Consider the following 20,062-nt stretch of genomic DNA (forward strand, 5'->3'; position numbering starts at 1 on the left):
CGCTGTTTTCGGATGCTCCTGCGCTGGAGGGCCGGGGAATATTTTTTTAAGAGAAAGGGGCCTCATTGTTTTCAGATGCTCCTGCGCTGGAGGGCCAGGGAATATTTTTTTATTAGAAAGGGGCTTCACTGTGTTCAGATGCTCCTGCGCTGGAGGGCTGGGAATAACTTGGTAATAGAAAGGGGCCTGGCTGATTTTCAGGTGCTCAGCTTGTAGGATATTGTCACCTTGGCCCTGTGTCTTTCCCAAGAACAATATCCTCCAACTTACATTCCTTGTGTGTTTCATGAAAGGGCACGGGCAAGAATGTGGGCCACGCCCCGCGAATGTGGGCCATGCCCCGCAAATGTGGGCCACTTTTTTCGTCAGTGCCCGGGCCAAATTGTGATCCCAATCCGACCCTGGTGTCTTGTTGGTGCTTCTTCTCTTCTGTCCTCTTCCTGCTCTCTGTGGTGTAGTATACTGCTCTTCCGCTTGAAACTGATAGAACTGATCAGCTCAACCACGAAACAAGCATCTGTACTTTTGTCCACACGTCTCCACTGTCGATCGGTAATTAAAGATGCTGTAGTGGCATCACCTGTGCCTCTGTGTGACGTGAGCTCTGATGCCTGCACTTGTAATGAGACCGTTCCGACCTGCTTATGCAGCTTAATCCTCCCCCGGTATGCACAAGCGCTTTCTGTGCACAGTGCTTATGGACTTCTAGGCGCCAGGTGTCTCTTGGATGAGGAAAAGCCAGTGGGGGAAGTTGAACCCAGGATTTCCGTGGCTGAGGATGTCCGGTCGCTAGCTCAGCCCAGGCACGTCGGCTCACTCCCTCCTTGTGCTCCTCCGACCTTCAGTCTTCTAGACACACACAATCTCGGACCAAGGGATGAGCGCGTTTAACATTTGTGTGGGTGATCCTGGCCTTGAAAGCGGCAAGCCTGCTCTGCCCTCCGATGCATTGTGTAACTCCTGATACCAGCAATATAATCTTTTAACTTGATGACAGGAAAAGAGACTCCTACGCCAAGCTCATGGAAACATTTTCCATTCAGAACCTTGGGGTGATGAATGACGTGTTCGTCGCGTGACTTGAAGAGCGTGTTCAGCACTGAAACTTCGAGAACTATCATTGTGAGGAAGCGCTTCATTTGCAAATCCTTGCAGGCCGTGGCTCTGCCCCCTTCTATCAAAAGTTACTCAGAAATTCCCGTAAACTGGGGGACATTATCTCGATGGCTCATGCCTCTCGCACTGACGAATGTAAATCCTAAATAACGAGTTGCTGTTGATGCAAACATGGAAATCAAACAGAAAAGACAATCGACAATGCCAAAATAAGGATTTGGGCGGCAGCCAACCACAGGGAGGTCTGCCTTCCAGTTAATTTGGAGCAATATGACTGCTCAGGGGTTGTGCGAGTTTTGGCTCCTTTTGTAGACCAAGGGGTATATAGATGGGCATTTTGCAGGTGCCAGCCACCATTTTCTCTTGGTGGCTCGGTGGCTGGCACCTAGCTAGTGGCAGTTTTTGGCGCTCCTTCCTGTCCCTTTTTCTTTCACTTTTGGGGAGTGGTTCCTGGGGCCCTCCTGGGCAGGCTGACTTCATTCGAACAGGTGTGTAAGGGTTTCTTTATGTTATTTAGGGTTTTCGCTTTGAAGCAGGTGCATAGGCGGTTGGCAGAGAAGTTGCCATCCTTTAACAAAGTTTATTCTTGTTGACAGCACCAATTCAGGCTGAACGGGAAAGTGTAGGTTAGCTCAAGCCTGGATGTGCCACGAAGTTAAAGGGGGTATGTAGGAAGTCTACTTGAGTAGGGGATAATAGTTGTAGGAAGGGGGTTGGGGATTTTAAAGGTCACAGTTGCAGTTGAATAGCTCTGGAGTGGTTACACTATCACTGTATTAAGTTGTTGTGGGGGAGGGAGATTTTACAAGAGGAGGTAGTTTAACATAGGTGGGATAAGTTGTATAGTGAGGCTTTAGTTTTGTACGTCAAAGGCCCAGGTTGTTTTGTGATGTGCACCTGTTTCAATGAAGCTGCCATTTTCACTCAAACCTGGTGTCAGTGGTCTGTACTGCAACCCCTCTACCCCCAAACAAGTGTTCCAAAGACAGTATTTTGATAGGTTCATGCTGTATTATTGTCATTGCCTACCCCACCCATCTCAAGGCTTCGCCACACACAGCGCCTGCCACAAATGCAGGAAGTAGGCTCATTTTCAAACAGTCTGCGAAAGTAAAGCAGACGCGAAGGCACACAACGGTGTTTTCCGCCGCCCATGAGTCCTAGAAGACATGGTATTAGACGTACAAACTCATCAAAAGCACCCCACCATGCCATGGAGGTAGCAGGTTGTGCAAACTCCTCATTTGATTCAACAGGAGGCAGAGCTGAAATCACAAGGGTGGCTGAAGTTGTCTCGATTAGGGAGCAGCGTGTTGACCAGGGATGAACTATCTAAACTCATGCTGAATGATGAACTTCATGCAATACCTACTATCTTCTTGGTGGGCACCAGGGTCACAATAAATGTGATGACTGACACTGCTTTTCCAAACTTGCTGAACAGGGCCTCATTAACTCTTACACATGTGCACATCTCACTGAAGCCTCTCAAGTGCCTTGCCATGTATGAGGTAGAGGCCTTAGTTAGCACTAGGTGTCTACTAAGCTTCAACTCTGCAGTGGAGTTGGCCCTACTACAAGTGTTCTGCCAAACCACAGTGCAGGCCACAGAATAGAGGGAAAGCCTGTGGATTTTTAATTTTTTTTTTTTATCCTCATTGGCCTTTTCACTGCCCATCACTCAACGAAACCACCCATGGGCTGTTTATCTCATATGCCTGCTCTGCTGTAGAGGAGGGGCATTGTGCCACGCTACTTAGAGTCAGATCCCTCCTCCGGTAATGGCCCCTTGAGTTGGTTGAACAGAGAGACTTCCTCCAAGGCGTAACCACCCTTTCCTCAAGCCTTCACCTAACCAGGGAAATCTTACAGCCAACCGAGATAAGAGAAAGCTTAATCATAGGACTTACAAAAAAAGGTTAACCTCCATCCCCTTCACCCAAAACATAAGAAAAAGGGAGACCAAAATCGGTATCTTTTTTTACGCTGATCCAAAATATCTAACTTAGCAATAGCTCTCATAGATCTTATCTAGTCCAGTTCTGTTGGGGACACCGAGGAGACACACAATTTACAAGTCTCTCTCCGAGCCAGCAGTATAGCATAAAACAGGAGTTTAGCATTATCATTCGTGCCCTTACCTTGCAGATCCAATCTCCCCGTCATAACAAGTTCAGGGTTTACCTTAATCTGCAGGGCAAGAGCTTTTGAAAAACTCGTACGTACAGCCTCCCAAAATTCTTTTATCGCTGGCTATACACGAACATGTGGAGGTCATCCTCATTGGGACTCTTTCATTTAGGGCACACCACCATACCGCCAGAGTTGAATTTCGAAAGTCTTCTGGGAGACCAATATGCCCTGTGAATCGTAAACAGATGGTTCCTCCTTAAATTTGCGGGTTAAACTATTTTATAAAGCATAGACATTGTTACTTGCCATTGGTCTTCTGTAGCAATCACCAGCAAGCACTCTCCCCACAAGGTCTCAGGCAGCGTAACTGGACCATCCTCTATCTCCAGTATTAGCCAGTACCACAACGCAACTTCTTTTTTAAACTCGGTTTCTGACATCAGCTTCTCTTCAAAATCGTTATGAAGACCAATTAGAACTTCCTTTCCCGTTGCCCAGATCTGTATCTGCAAGTATTTAAACCTGGAGAATCTCCGACCCCATTCCTGTTCACAAAAACCCCATGTAATCAACTTGCCATCCGGAAATAAGTCTTTCCACCTCTGAGGCCCATCCTCTCTCAATGCTTTAGCCAAGGCATCTTTTGACTAAAGAGGGGACCTTGGTGCGTCCCAAATCGGGGCCATAAAACTATAATATGTAATTTTTAATAACCTCCTAATTCTAAACCAGACCTCCGCTAACTCTCTTAAAACTCTTAACCTAATCTTCTTGAAAAATTTCGGATCAGCAAATTTGTACATAAGCCCATGCTCCTGGAAATTAGCCATTCTGAGCAACGCAGCCAACAAATTCCTAAGGACTGAACTCACCGATGTGGCCAACAGCATTCGACAATTTTTCAGCAGAAAGGCCCATGAATAAATCTGAAAGTCCGGAGCCGCCAACCCTCCCTTCAGATGTTTCCTCCTAAGCTTCTTCCACGAAAGACGGGACCCTTTTGAAGCCCAAATAAACGAGCCGATCTCACTCTGTAGTCTTACAAACCAAACGTTTTCAAATAATAACGGCAGTGACTCAAACAAAAAAGTTATCTTAGGTAAAATCATCATCTTCACCAGATTCACACGCCCGAACAAAGAGAGCGGCAGATGTGCCCAGCCTCGGAGAGCAGCAGTTATCTCCTTCTTCACTCTAAGAAAGTTGACTTTAGTAAGCTCCCGTATATCCTGGGTTATCCTCACCCCTAAATATCGTATCTCTGATTTACAGGCTATACCCTCAGGATTCAGGTTCCAAGATATAATCTCCATCTTATCCTCGTTTATAAGATAGCCTGATATGGCCCCAAACTCCTTAGTTAATTCTACTAGGCATTTTTCTGGACCAACCCACAAATTCGAAAGGGGGATTCCTCTCTGCTGCTCTAATCCTACATGCTAAGGGCTCAATGTAAAGGTCGAATAAAAGAGGAGAGAGGGGACACCCTTGTCTAGTTTCCCTCATAATTGGCACTCGCTGGGTTAGTATCCCATTAACTAACACTCGGGACGTAAGAGAATGGTATAACGATGCAAGGGCGGTACTAAAGTTTGAACCCAACTTAAGGTGCTTTATCAAGGCCTGTAAATATGCCCAGTTTACCCTATCAAACGCCTTGGCGGCATCCAATGCGATAACCGCCAAGGGAAGATCGTAAGCGAAGCCACATCCATACTTCGAATAAGGGAGAAAGTTAATTCCTTGAGATATCTGCCCTTTATAAAACCTTTTTGGTCTTCATGAACTAACTGTGGGATAACTTTGCTCAACCTATCGGCCATAATCTTTGCAAAAAGCTTATAGTCGCAATTAAGTAGTGATATAGGCCTGTATGAATCCATGTATTTAGGCAACTTCCCTGGCTTAGGTATTAATATAATATTTGCCTCGTTCCATGAGGGGGGCAGAGAAGCCTTACCCAGAAAAACTTCATTGAAGAACTGGGTTACAAAAGGCGCTAGGATATCTGTCAATACCTTGTGAACTTCGGCTGAGAGCCCGTCAGGCCCAGGTGCCTTACCCCTTTTTACCAGTTTAATCACCCCTTCCACTTCTGCCTGTGATATTTCTTGATTCAATACCTCCTGGAGGTCATCAGACAGCGGCTTCACCACCTCTAGCCACCGCTCTACTACCTGGGTTTTCAGGTCTAAGATCCTCATTATAGACTTTCACAAAAAACGTGTGGAAGTCTTCCGCTATACCCTTACTATCCGTAACCGTCAAACCTGACTCCCCCTCTCTTACTTCCTTTATCAGATTATGTACTTGGTCCTTTCTCGCCTTCCAAGCTAGCAATTTACTGCTCCCCTCCCCATACTCAAAATGCGCAAGTTGACTGGCAACCCATTTCTCCTTAACTATATGACTTAGAACCCCCACCAAATCTGCTTTTAACTCAGCCAACTCATGCAGTGTTTTTGCCTCAACCTCAGAGGCACCCAAGCTTACAAGATCCGCCTCCGCTAATGAATTTTCCTTTCCAGCTCAGCAACTCTGTTAAAATATACTCTCCTCTTCTTAGCTCCCAATGCACCTAACCTACCCCGCAAAAAAAGACTTGCATGTATCCCAAACCATCTCAGTCCTCGCTGACCCCATATTTTAAGCCAGAAAAACGTCAATCTCATTGAGCAAACTAGCTAAAGCTTCCTGATCGTAGAGGACCGTGCGATCCAACCTCCACATTGAACCTGGTGAACCGTTCTCCATTTTTAATGACAAGGTGATAGCTGAGTGATCCGAAAGATGTACCCCTACATGGGCTACCTGAACCACACAATCAATCAATCTAGAATCTATAAAAAAATAGTCTATCCGAGATTTATGACTATACTTTTTATTGTAAAATGTATAGCCTGGTGGCTGGCCAGACCTCCGTCTCCCAATATTGCATAGACCTGACTGAACCATCAACAGCTTTACTCTATTTGACATTTTAGTGTTCCCCATAGCTCTGCTTTTTTCTGACCGGTCTAATTTATGATCCAGTACTGTATTAAAATCACCTGCCATGATTGTTTTTCCGGGGAAGCTTAAGGCTTCCCTGGCCAGCTCATCTAAAGGCCCAACGTCATCTTGATTCGGGCCATAATACCTAATTATAGTGTACATTTGACCTGTTATCCTTAAAGTCACAATCAGCCATCTACCTCTAACATCAGCAGTTTTACCCTCTACTGAGCAATTTACCCCTTGTCTGATTAAAACAGCAGCACCTTTCATGACCGCCAATTGAGGAGTATAGAATGCATGAGCCACCCAACGCTGAGTCATAAAAAGTTCTTTACTCTCAGCCCCTGTTAAATGGGTCTCCTGCAGAATTATAATTTGAGCTGAAGAGTCCCTCAAATATTTCAAGATTAGTTCCCTCCTTGGTTTTACACGCAGACCATTTACATTCCATGATAGGATTGTCAACTCTTTTAAACTACCCCCACTCATGGCAAACCCAGTAACCAACCACGTACAGCCTGGCAGAAAGAAAGCTTCTGAGGACTTTTTCACATTTTCTCCCCTTACCCTCAACCCCCTACCCCCTCCCCTCCCTTCTACACCACACCAGCCCACCCCCCACCCTGGAAAACCCAACCAAATTACCCATGGCCCAAACCCTGGGCCTTTTGGGTGCCTGCACCGGACGGTGGACGGTACATTTTAACTAAAGTAAAAAACTAAATAGTGCTCCTGAGCGACATACATTCTGCCAACTTAACACAACATTATCAAGACCTGTTACAAACTCTCCATCTGGCACTGCTCCAGAAATCTATCCACATCCTCCACAAACCGAAAAGAATACATCTTGTTATTCCACATGACTTTTAAGAAAGCCGGAAATTTCAATTGCACAGTTGCTCCCAGACTCCTCAAAGGCTCAATCCGCTTGCCTAACTCCCACCGCCTGTTAGCAGTTACGGATGATAGGTCCGACCTTACCTCAACTTTCACTCCCTCTACCATAATAGCTTTTTTTAAGAGCAGCAGCCAAAATTTTCTCCTTCAAGTTATAAGTCAAAAAATGTATCAAAATCTTTCTTGGTTTAGAACGGTTCGGGTTCATTCTGAAGGGATCACGGTGTATCCTCTGAATATCCCTTAAAATCTGCTCCTCTGTCACTTCTAACTGCAGCTCAGTTTTCAGTAACTGTACAACAAATTTCTTAATGTCAGATCCTTCCTTGCCCTCTGGCAGTTTCAAGAGTTTCAAGTTATTTCTTCTTTGCATGTTTTCCAGTTTTTCCTACCTTTCCTCATGCTCCCAGGCGAAACGAGAGAAACAAGGGAGAAGCACCCTCCAGGTTTTCACGCCGGCGATAGCAAGGGAGGTAAGGGAGTTAAAGGAGGTGCTGAGGGCCTGATTGCTGGTAAAAACTGTAAAATTAAATTAAACCCTGAGGATTAATTTAACATTTGTGAAATAAATTGTGCTACAAATCGGTGGTCTCAGTGACTCTTGACCACGCCACTGAAGAAGGGATTATAAATCCTGAAACGCGTTTGGCTGATGTTAACATTGGAAGCTTGTACTCAAAAGGCTGCCTGCTTGCAGGATGCAAATAAATGAAGTGCGATGCAAATTTCCGAGAGGCTTCACTCTTTCTTGGGACTAACCTGCATGTTGGACATATATATATATAGATATAGATATATAGATATATATCACTGGACATTTACCTTGACCCTACCGACATTGTTTCGATAGAGTGGTGAGAACGGGAGGGATCTGATTTTTGTCCTGAAGAAGAAGCCTTGGGCTTTGAAAAATGGTGACATATACAGGAGGGACGGCACATTAAAGCAGGATACTTCCGCCATGCCCCTTTTAACAGTGCCAGCTTAAGGGAATATTGAAGTTATTAGTACACAAGAGCCAGGCCCTTTTCAACTACACTTTTTTTCACTCACCCCTGACCCTTCTTCTCACCTGTTCCTACACCACACATAGTACTGAAGATCAGTGCTCCCACGTAGTCGTAGGTTGTAGCACACCCTTCCCGCAGCGGGACAGGAAGACCCCTATGATGAAGCATGACACCAAGAGCCCTTTTGGTGTGTGAGGGGTATTTAAGCAAACACTGTGTGCTTTCAACCAACGAAGGAAAGACACACAAAGAACTGTGAGAATGCCTTTTTCTCAAAGACACCCTTTTAAAGGTGGATCCTTGTGTTTTGTACTATGCAGGACTCGCAATGATGTTCCCAATTATGGCCCCAGACCTAAGATCCCAAACTCAGGGGTATGGGAGCCTGCAGATGATCCCTGGAATATCATTGAAGCTAATGACAGCGTTGCTCTGTTTGACAGTTACTGTGCGTCGAGCTGTGATGTTCTTCCTTCGCTGGAGTCATTAACTCCTTCTTTCATTTCCTCACTCTGCTATCCCTACCTCTGTACCTTCTTAATCCTCAAAAGCCTCATCCCAAATTCAATGTACAGTGATGCCTTCTGAATGAACCACAACTGCCATGGAATAATGGAATTCTATTTATGTTGGGGGAGTATTGTCCTTACTCATAGCTGACCCGGATGTCGATTCCTTGACATACGATTAACCACCTATGCACTAAGGAAGTGTGTGCAGACAAGAGAAGAGGGCTAGGCAGTAAGCATGCAAGCACCAGAGTAGACACTTGGTAGTAAACTCAGTGCACAGCAATATCTTGATGCTTGTGTATGCAGATATGGATATGTTCAAACACAAAGCTGGCGACAGTAATGCTCATAACTGGCAAGATTCTTGGGTCTCTGGGTGATTAGTTAAGCCAGTTTCATCTTTTTTCATAAGTGTGGTTACTTGTATTCTCAGTTTGTATACTAGCTTACATACAACTACAAGTCCCAGAGTTCAAATAAAAAACAACAGGACTGATCTAACTTATCACGCATGGACTTGAGAAACTTAGAAGTCATGTAAACTCTTCCACCCTTTTCCACTAAAGACATGTAGTATTGACATTACCAACAATTAGGAAGGGAGCTACAAACTCTTTAGTTGGTTCACTCCCCTTCAAGCATTATATAATCAAATCATCAACTAGGAAAGGAAATACACTTTTTTTTAGTTTAGAAAGCTTTATTGAATCAAATATACCATGTAGAACATCATTGCAATAAAAGGAGCAGTATGAAAAAACTGATCAAAACAGGTATTTACAATATAATGCTAGAGGCAAAAAGAAATCTCACAAAGGGATTAATGTGAGATTATACGTAGGGAAAATGTTTTTTAAGTTTATTTTGGAATGGGGGAAGGAAAAAGAAAGAGAGAGAAAGGGAAAAAGAGAAAGAGAAGGGATTAGGAAACTTGTCTAGAAAGGAAATCAGTTAAAGGTAACCATAACAGATCTTTTTTGATCAGAAGGGGAGTTGTGGTGGCAAAAGCACGATCAAGCCTACAGTGATGACACAACAAATTCCACCAAGCACTGTCTGAAAATTTTGAGGTGTCCTTCCAATTAGATGTGATTACCTGCAAAGAAATGGCTATGAACAAATCAATAAAATTACGAACATTGCGAGGAACATTGCAAATGGGGGAAGAACCACCTAGGAAAATATGAACAATATCAAAAGGGTGGTTTGAACATAAAATATCATTTAGCTTAGACCATTTATGATGCCATAGGGATTTGACCAAATGGAATCCCAAATTGGAGAGGAAAATTCCTGCATTAAGTCCCTTTCGCAAATGAGCTCAAGTTTAGATTTAGGGCGGTCCAGGGCAGAACGGGAGAGGATCTTATAAATAGCAGCAGCTTTAAGAGGGGTAGTAAAATCTATCAAGGGGAAATCTAACGGGTCAGCTTCAGATAAGGAGCTATTTTGAGATATGAAAGTGTTTAGGCCAAGTTTGAGTGAGGGAAATTGAGAGGAGTATGCAGTAGACAAATTGTAGGATATACGAACTTCGGGGAAGTCCATCAAAGAATCATCAGTGAGAAGTTGATCATAAAGGATAATGCCTTTGTTAATCCATTCTTTCCAAAATAGTGCTTTATTGTTAATTTTTAAGGATTGATTATACCATATCGGAGTAAGAGAGTGAAGACGTGCTTGTGAAAAAAAAGCGAAATATTGACCGGGCAAGTGCTTTGGAATGCATAAAAATATGTGTAAGATATCGCTTGGGAGGTTGAGACAGACGGGTGGCTGTGAGAAAGGAGAAAGGTGAAAGTTGAGCCAATTCTAATGTACTCCAAGCTGTAACAGGGTGTGGAGAGGAATCTATTAAGAAAGGCCATATTTGTTTCAAGGTAAAGGCAGAGTGAAAACGAACAAGATTGGGAAAGTTGACTCCACTCAGAGTCTTAGGTTGTTGGAGGCGAGAGAGAGAAATCCTAGCCTTGCGATTATTCCACAAGAACTTAGTGAGAATGTGATTAATAAAAGTAAAAAAAGTATGTGGGGAGAGAAATTGGAACCATTGAGAGGTAAAAGTTTACAATAGGGAGAAGCATCATCTTAATGGTTGCCAATCTACCCCACCAAGATTAAAATAATGGAGACCAACAGTCTATAAGTAAAGAAAGCTTTGTAAGAATATCTTTATGATTACTTTTGATAGTATTAGTATAAAGGACACCCAAACATTTAATATGCTTAGGGTTCCGTTCAAAACCAGAACCGTGGAACATATGAGGGAGACAAATTTAATTGAGGGGTAAAACTTCAGATTTATCTATATTCAACTTATAACCAGAAACTGTGGAGTAATCCTTTAATAAAGAAAAAAGAGCAGGTAAAGAAGTTTCTGGTTTGAAGATATAGAGTAGTATGTCATCTGCATACGCAGTGAATTTAATATCAATATTCTTATATACAAAACCAGTATAAGATACAGAACGTCGAATTTGTTCGAGAAAAGGTTCTAATGCAAGAATAAAGAGAAGAGGGCATAGGGGACAACCTTGTCTAGTGCCTCTATGTAAGGGAAAGTAAGAAGATTGAACACCATTAACCCAAATAGAGGTAGAGGGAGATGAGTATAACAAATGAATAAGTTTAATAATGTGGGGACTAAAACCATCGCACCTGAGAGCACCAAACATATAATCCCAACCAACTCTGTCAAATGCCTTCTCTGCATCATGGGTAATAGCAGCAAGTGGAGAATTCAATTTGGATGCTAGATGAATAATATTGAGAAGAGCCCTTGAATTATCTGTGATGGATCTACCTTTGACAAAACCAGATTGATAAATATGACAGCATTTAATCGGATAGCTAAAAGTTTTGCGTATATTTTGCAATCAGTATTGAATAATGAGATGGGCCAATAATTTTTACAAAGAGATGGATCCTTATCTTTCTTAGGGAGTAAACATAACAATGCTTGCATAAAAGAGCCCTTAGATTCCCCCATAGAAAGAAAATTAGTGATCAAAGAAAATAGATGTGGTAATAAGATATTCTTAAAGTGAAGGTAAAAGCGAACAGTAAAACCATCAGGGCCTGGGGATTTATCTTTAGGTAAGAGAGTAATAGCATGGAGAATCTCTTTTTCAGAGATGGGAGCATCAAGGGAAGAAAGATCTACATGAAAATCCGGGGATTTTGGAATGGTTTGAAAAAACGAATCAATTTGAGCAGAGGAAGGTGAGAATTCAGGGGTATATAAGGAGGAATAATATTGAACAAAGCAATCAAGGATCTCATCATCAGTGGAATGACGATTCCCATGAATATCAGTAATAACAGCTATTTTGGATTTTTGTTTCTTGATCTTGAGATAATTCGCAAGAGATTTACTGGCTTTGTTACACCCACCATACATTTTTGCATTGAGAAGAGTGTTGCATGCAGCATCCCATGATGGTTTATTAAATTGCATTTTAGGTTTTATAAGGGAAGAAAGTGCATCCGAAGAGTTGGAGGTAAAAAAAAAAAAATTCTAACTCTTTTATTTGCTTAAGAATAGGAGATGATTGAGAGAGGTTTTTTTCTTCTTGCGAGAGATGAAATTAATAATAAAACCCCTTTAAAAGCATCCCAAATGAAGTGGAAATGAGAGGTAGAGTTGAGGTTGTTTTGAAAAAATTCCTCCATAAAAAGAGTAAATTGCTCATTAAATTGAGAGTCTAGATGAAGGGTCATTATTAAAGCGCCAACGTCGAGAAATGGGAGTGGGCAGGGGATAATCGATATCAAGGATAATTGGGGCATGGTCTGAGATAAGGATAGAGCCATTTTCAGAATTAGTCATAAATTGGAAAGTGTGTTGGGTAAGAAAAATATAATCTATACGAGAGTGGGATGCATTTACAGGGGGAAAAAAGGAGAATTCTAATGTATCAGGATGGGAAATCCTCCAGGAATCGATCAGGCCTCTGGAAGATATAGCTTTGTAAAAGGATTTTTGCATCTTATTGGGAATGTATCTGGTTTGAGATTTATGATCCAAAAAAGGATCCATGAGTAGGTTACAATCACCACCAACAATTAAATCAGCAGTTGCATGTGAGGAAAGAAGAATAGAAAAATCATTCCAAAAAGTTAAGTCTACACCAGTGGGACCATAAACATTACAAAATGATAGGTTTGTGTTATTAACCACTGCATCCAAAAACAACCATCTACCATTAGTATCAAACAGCTCATTTTTTAACTGGACAGATAAGGATTTGTGAAACAGAATAATAACCCAATTTTTATTATTCACAGATGGGGAACAAAAGATCTCACCCATCCATTGTTTAGGCAGTGAAGGCAAATCTTTAAGCGTAAGGTGAGGTTCTAGCAATAAAGCAACTTGGCATTTTCATCTTGCTAAGTGAGATAGGACCCGCTGCTTATTAACAGGGTTTCGGAGTCCTTTAACATTCCAAGAAATGACGCGAAGACCGTTCATCTCTGGAAATCAAGAAAATAGGCAAACAGGTAGAAGAGAAAAGGAGTAGAATAGTAGAATTAAACAAGAGTAGAAAGTAAGAGGAGAGGAAAAAAGCATATGGAAAGAAAAACTAACTGGTGAGACAATGAAACCCATAACCACCATGAGAAAAGGAATAGAAGAGAGTAGGAAGCAAATGAAATGAGAAGAAAAGAAAAAAGACCCAGAAATTAATTGTAAAAGGAAAAAAAATAAGTAACTGGATAGGAGAGGAATTGCCTGAAAGAAAGAGAAGGGAATGATAAAGAAAGAAAATCTAGGGAAAAGAAAGAGGAAGAAAGAGGGAAAAAAAGAAGAGGTAGAGTAAAGAGAAAAAGAAAAGAGTGGGAGACAAGATCTCCCAAAAGGTAAAGTGAAATAAAGATGACCAAAAGCCAGGTGGCTTTAGTCATAGAGGACATTTAAACAGGAAACAATGAAGAGGGAGGGGGAGCAGCGAAGAACCAGATGACCGCATGAGCAGGAGACAAAGAAATACGTTAGGTCACATAAACAACAATTGTGGCAACAAAAAAAAAAAACATAAAAAGGTCCGAAGACCCAATGTAACCAAGTAGGACAAGTAAAGGAGACTTACCAAACAGTTGGAAGGGGATGGCAGCAAAACGGATTGCACAGTACAAACAGCAGGGCAGCACAAAAAAGGGATACACAACAACAACTGCGAAAGGGAAACCTGAGAGACAAGAAGAAAAGAACAAGGGACATCGTTACAGCTAGAGGCAAATTACATAACTTTACAAAACTACAAACATAAGACCAAAAAATTTAAGGTTTGCTGAGTTCCATAAGTTCATTCTTATCGGTGTGGATAAACTTTCGATGGTCCGCAGGGTCATCGAAGATGAAAGTCGTTTCCTTATAAGTCACTTTGAAAAAACAGGGATGATTAGGCCATATCGGGCATTCATCGATCGAAGAGCAGGTCTCAAGTCCAAAAACTCCTTCCGCCGAGCCGCATTTGGTTTGGAAACATCTTAAGTGAGGAATACTTTATGACCAGATCAGAGCAACTGTTTGTGTTGTTTGGCAGAGTGGAGAATAGTCATCAGGTCTGAATAAAGAAGGAAATAAGCAATGATACCTCTGGGTTTAGAAGTAGAAGAAGAGTTCTTTGGTCCAAGGCGATGAGCCCTTTGAATATTGACATCCAAGTGTTTAGGACGACCAGTAATAGGAAGGACTTGAGTCTTCAAAAATTGGATGATATCAGACCCTTCAGAACCCTCCGGAATACCATAAATACGTAGGTTGTTGCGCCGATTGCGATTTTCCAAATCCTCTGTGGTGTTTTTAAGTTGATCAACTTCCTTGGTTAGACTAGCAACCCTGGCTACAACGTCTTGAGCATCACTGACTTTTTGTTCCACATCCGTCCGTCTCATATCCAAACTAGATCATTTATCATCAAGCCTCTGAAGAGTTGTGGTAGTGTCTGTCATAAATGGACGAATGAGACGTAGTTCCTCCATAATGTTCTCCAACGTGACAGGTTGTGGAGATTTGGATGGAGATGGAGGGTGTTTTTTAAGAAGTTTGGCAGTAGCCGCAGGATCCTTGCGTGTACCAGGAGCAGCGCCATGAGCCTTAGAGGTAGAAGTGGAGAAGTGTGGCTCACCGGTTAGAGGTGGCAGACCCAGAAGCAGAGGTCGGCCCGGGACCAGGGTTCAATTCCCGACGCGGCAGGGTACGGGACCAATGTCAGCAGGCTCGATAAATCTCGCCTCGGTGCCTCTCTAACCATGGGTCCCACGCTGCAACTCTGGGCAATAGCTTGCTTAATCTCCACAATGGCCCTCTCGCTGCCGGGGATGCCTGGCTTCACCTTGGGGATGCCCAATAGGGACCATCTCACAGGGAAAGCCAGGACGGGTTCCCCAGCGGTACACAGCGCCAAGAAACCCCAGGGTGAATGTGCGCTCTACAAATACATACTAACATAACATAACATAACAGGTATGTGGAGGTTCCATTGTGACATAAAAACACCAAAGAAGCAAAAATACCAAAGAAGCAAAAATAAAGGCGCAACAAGAGGCAATCACCAACAGCACCAGGTTATAGTAATGAAAAGTAAGTTAGTAGAGAGCTGTAGACAGTCGAACCATATTCTGACTGAAAATGGAGGCAATAGACGTTGAAATGAGGAGCCAAAAGGAGCAAATTAATTTATCTGCATAGACTTGATGCAATGGAATGCCCAACTGGAAAAAGTAAAATGCTGTCACCACATTATAAGAAGGGCAAGCAAGAATGCCTGAAAAACAACACGGACAAAGGTAAAAACCCTGTCACAGATGTGCGCATGAGGTAACTCCATGAGGCAAAACAAAGGTACATATGGCACTTCACATAGGATACAATGAGTCCAGAAAAGAGGCAAAAAGCCCAGCATGAACAGTAGCAAAAAAGAAGGTCATTAAATGTATGCAGAAACCTGCAGCAAAGGAAAAAAAATGCTGTATGAGGAAAGAGGAAAAAAAATGGCGGTCGCTATTGAAGGAGGAACAGATTAGCAAAAATAAATGCTCAAACATCAATATTTCGTCTTGAAAGCGTGCCCATGGGTGGAAGGGTGCTTCCGATTGCAGAATCGGACGTTTTAGCCGCGAAACACCACCGCAATGTCAGCCTTTACTTCACGAGCACTGCTCGTCGTCGCGGAGCTCCTTAGGGTGCGGCCATCTTAGCTTGCCGCGTCTCGCGCCTCCTCCAGGAAATACACTTTGATATAGGTTGTCTCCCAACCCGTCCTAGTGGAACAATGCTTGCTTCTTAAAAGGACTCACACCCTCTAGCATTCCTAGTGGCATGCTACATCTTTGAGGCCTAGGGTACCTCTAGGCATTTTTACACATAAATCCCTCTCTACACAACAAAACAAGCGTCCCCTTGATGGTCAAGGTAAAGCCCCTCCTGACCCAGAGTGTATCTAGACAAGGACTCGAGGATGAAGCATGCTACTAGGAATCCTAGGGAGCGAGAGGCCTTTTAAAAAACAACAAAGGATTGCTCGACTAATACTGTTTGGGAGGCATGGGAGTAGGAAGTGTGGGAGATGTGTCCTCCTTGCTTTATGAATGGCGGGACAAAGGGGACAAGGGTGGGGGGACGAGGGTGTAAAATAATTTTCCCTCTCAATTTCCTGTTGCGCAGGACCATTAGCATGCAAAAGCGCTACCTATAACGAGCCTGTACTTGAACTGCTGACCTGCTTTCAGTTACCTGTGAGCAAGCTGATGGTAACAGAATTAAGGTGTGTTAGGAGGCAGGGCTGGACTGGGAACCAAAACTGGCCCTGGCAAACTGCTCAGCTGGCCCGGAGGGAAGGGGGGGGTGGTTTGGGGGTGCGGACGAGCAGTTTGCTAGGACCGGTTTTGGGCAATTTTGTTACAAGGGGCCCCTGTCTGGTAACAGAAACAGTCTCCCAGGGGCCCAAAACCAGCCTCCATCCTGGTGACCCACCGGGGAAACATCGGGTGCCCCTGTCAGGAGGCCACAGCCTCTGTCCTCCTGTTTGTGCTGTTTTCTGCTGCTTGCATTCTACATTTGTCAGAATAAGGGGAGAGAGGATGAGAAAGCAGCTTTTGCTGATTGCTGATTGCTGTCTGCATCCTGCCATCCTCGTCTCTAGCCCCTCCTGCCGCTTTGAAGATGAGCCCAACAGGGCAATGAGGAAGAACTAAAGAGGGAACAGAGTCCCTCTCAGCTTGACGCCTGCAGGCTAAAAAGAGGCTCGGTGAAATAAAGCATTGGCTAGGATGACATCAATTGGTGAAACTGGGAAGCTGAGATTGAGCCCAGATTTTACCTTTTCACACTGCAAATTTCAGCTTCTAGAAGGGTGTCTCTTTCTCACATCTATGCCTAATGTCTTTTACCTCATTATTAAAGAGTTCGATTACAGAGTGGGTGACAGGAAGAAACCAGGATTTATTTTTGGCCGTTTCCCAGTGTTATTATTTATGTTGTTGTTATCGTTACGTACTTGATCTTAAAGACGTATACTATGATCTTTCCGTTTTTAATATTCTTGTTTGATTTGTATCACAATTTGTTTTCATTTTCAAGTTTTACAAGTACAGACACCAACAAATCGACAAAAAAAGAATAACAGTTACACATCAGGGTACATTGTTGATAGTCGAGCAAAGCATCAGCCTTACAGTGTTTGTAGCAATGTATCTGCAGAAATCTGCAAACATTTCACAATGTTACAGGGAAATAGAGTGAGTGCAGTCCATGCCCATAAGAGCGAGTAGAAAAGGCCCTAAATAGCAAGATACAGTTTGACCTTCACAGTGGTTAGATTGCACATTGTATTGTAGTCTGTTGGAACTTGCAGCGCATATATCACAGGCATAGAATGCCTACTCTAATATGTGGATTGGGATAGAGAAGTTCAATGGTTCAACAACGTCATCTTCAGCAGCGTGAAAATAAAAATGTACATAGTGGGCCCCAGATATCTTGGAGACAAGAAGAAGTAATTCTGCATATATTCAACTTCTTGTGTTACAGAGGGGAGGATCTCTTAGCCAATATTCTAACTTGTAACTTGTATCATAATTGATTTATCATGGAGGGTAAATCAACGAATATTCCATTTCACACAACGCTTCTCTGTGTGATGTAGGGCTGGCAGACGATGCACAGACCTGGGAAATGGGGTGTGGAAATTCAGTGTGCAGGTTCAACCAACCTTACACGGGGTTATAACTTTCAGTACACACTTCTTAATATAGACTATAACACCAAGGGTTTCTTCAGAGTAAATGCTCCCAATTTTGACTGATGTGTAGCTGAGCTGCCCAGGATCACACTGAGGAGTAGCAATGTGTTCTCAGAGCACAGTTTACAATTGGTGAACCTGATCACTTTTGACATCTCTAGGATGGTTTTAATTTGCTTGAGGAGAGGGTCAAGATCAGAGGGTCTGAGGAGAGAGAGATGTGTCCTGGACACAGTGGATCTGCAGAGAGGAGGGTGACTTGTGCGGGAACAGAGGGTCTGAGGGAGAGGAGTGTGATCTTTCCTGACCACAGAGGGGCTGGGGGCACAGGGATAGTCTATTTATTAAATCAAACACAAGTTGTTGTTCACTACACATCCCAAACTTTCAAATTTGAACGTGCGGTCATATGTCATAATGAAGAAAAAAGAAGGCACTGTGAAATAAAATTTGCTTGCGATCAGACAGGTTGATTTAGCAGGGAAGCCGGGATTGAGCTCAGGTTTTGAGGTTTTACATTCTGAGGTTCAGCCACTAGATGGGCACATCTTCTCTGCTATACGTCAAAGGTTAAATCCTTATCTTTTAATTCTTGGTGCCTGAAGAAACTAGAGCCATATAAAGGATCAGCTCACTCTGGACTGGAAGGGCCTAAAGGAGCTCGAGCTGAGCCAGAGCCAGGCTGTAAAATGTTGGCGTATTGCTAAAAGGCTACGGGGTGAAGTCAGCTTGTATTTGCAGGAGCTGTTTATTTTACAGCCGACAATGTCACACACCTGAGCGAGCTAAGCCAACCCCAACCTTTCTTAGTGCACATAGGAAACGGTCCAAAATGTGACTCTGAGCTATGCTTAAGTTGTCATATACTGGCTCAAGAACCGCAAACCAATGTGAGACGGGGTACGCCTGGGCCTTCAGATATCATTTGTCCTGCTTTGCAATGTGTCGGCAACATCAGGGTCCCTTCACAACAGAATTCTCACTATATAAGCAAAGTACAGTCAGTGCTGCAGCATGCAGGCTAGATGGCCTTTATCTGTGCCCATCATTTGTATTCAACCCAACATTTATATTCTATTTTTGGATGTGTTCTGAGAAATTTTCTAATGCAGAATTCCAGCCTAGTCTTCTGGTGTCATTGTCTGATCTTTCTTTTACACAAACCAAACTGGGAGTGACACAATAAACATACTCTGGTCCTTATAAGGAACCTTTACCCAAATATCTTATTATTGATATGTTTTATATCAAGCCACCATACTCAGTTGAATTTGGTATAGTTTCTTTAAAAGCTGGGCCACTCACTCAGGGACCTATATTGACTAAAATCTGGTGGCCTTGTAGAAACAGTTTCAAAGGAGTCTGAGTACAGTTGGTAAAGCTATCCTGGTGGGAACTTGAATGGGTGAGAGTTTTAAAACGTAGATGTGAAAGTCAGGAAAACTTTTCAAAGAGGTATTTTAGGCACAGGGCTGGTTCCTCCCCGTATGATGTTGCACTGAAAAGGCTTGAGTGTTCAATATTAGTGTGAGGTAGATGAAACCAGTGGAGGACACCTGACCTCCCCATCACACAACAGGAAGCCCACTGAGCAAGTTACAGTTGACTTAACACCTGCAATATAGAAGTTATCTCTCATTTGGACAGCATTAATAAAGAGATAATCATCTTAATGGTTGCCAATCTACCCCACCAAGATAAAAATAATGGAGACCAACGGTCTATAAGTAAAGAAAGCTTTGTAAGATTATCTTTATGATTAATTTTGATAGTCTCTTTGATAGTATTAGTATAAAGGACACCCAAACATTTAATATGCTTAGGGTTCCTTTCAAAACCAGAACTGTGGAACATATGAGGGAGACAAAATTTATTGAGGGGTAAAACTTCAGATTTATCTATATTCAACTTATAACAAGAAACTGCGGAGTAATCCTTTAATAAAGAAAAAAGAGCAGGTAAAGAAGTTTCTGGTTTGGAGATATAGAGTAGTATGTCATCTGCATACGCAGTGAATTTAATATCAATATTCTTATATACAAAACCAGTATAAGATACAGAACGTCGAATTTGTTCAAGAAAAGGTTCTAATGCAAGAATAAAGAGAAGGCAGGATAGGGGACAATCTTGTCTAGTGCCTCTATGT

The sequence above is a fragment of the Lissotriton vulgaris genome, chromosome 7 (genome assembly GCF_964263255.1).
Source record: "Lissotriton vulgaris chromosome 7, aLisVul1.2, whole genome shotgun sequence".
Lineage (NCBI taxonomy): Eukaryota > Metazoa > Chordata > Amphibia > Caudata > Salamandridae > Lissotriton > Lissotriton vulgaris.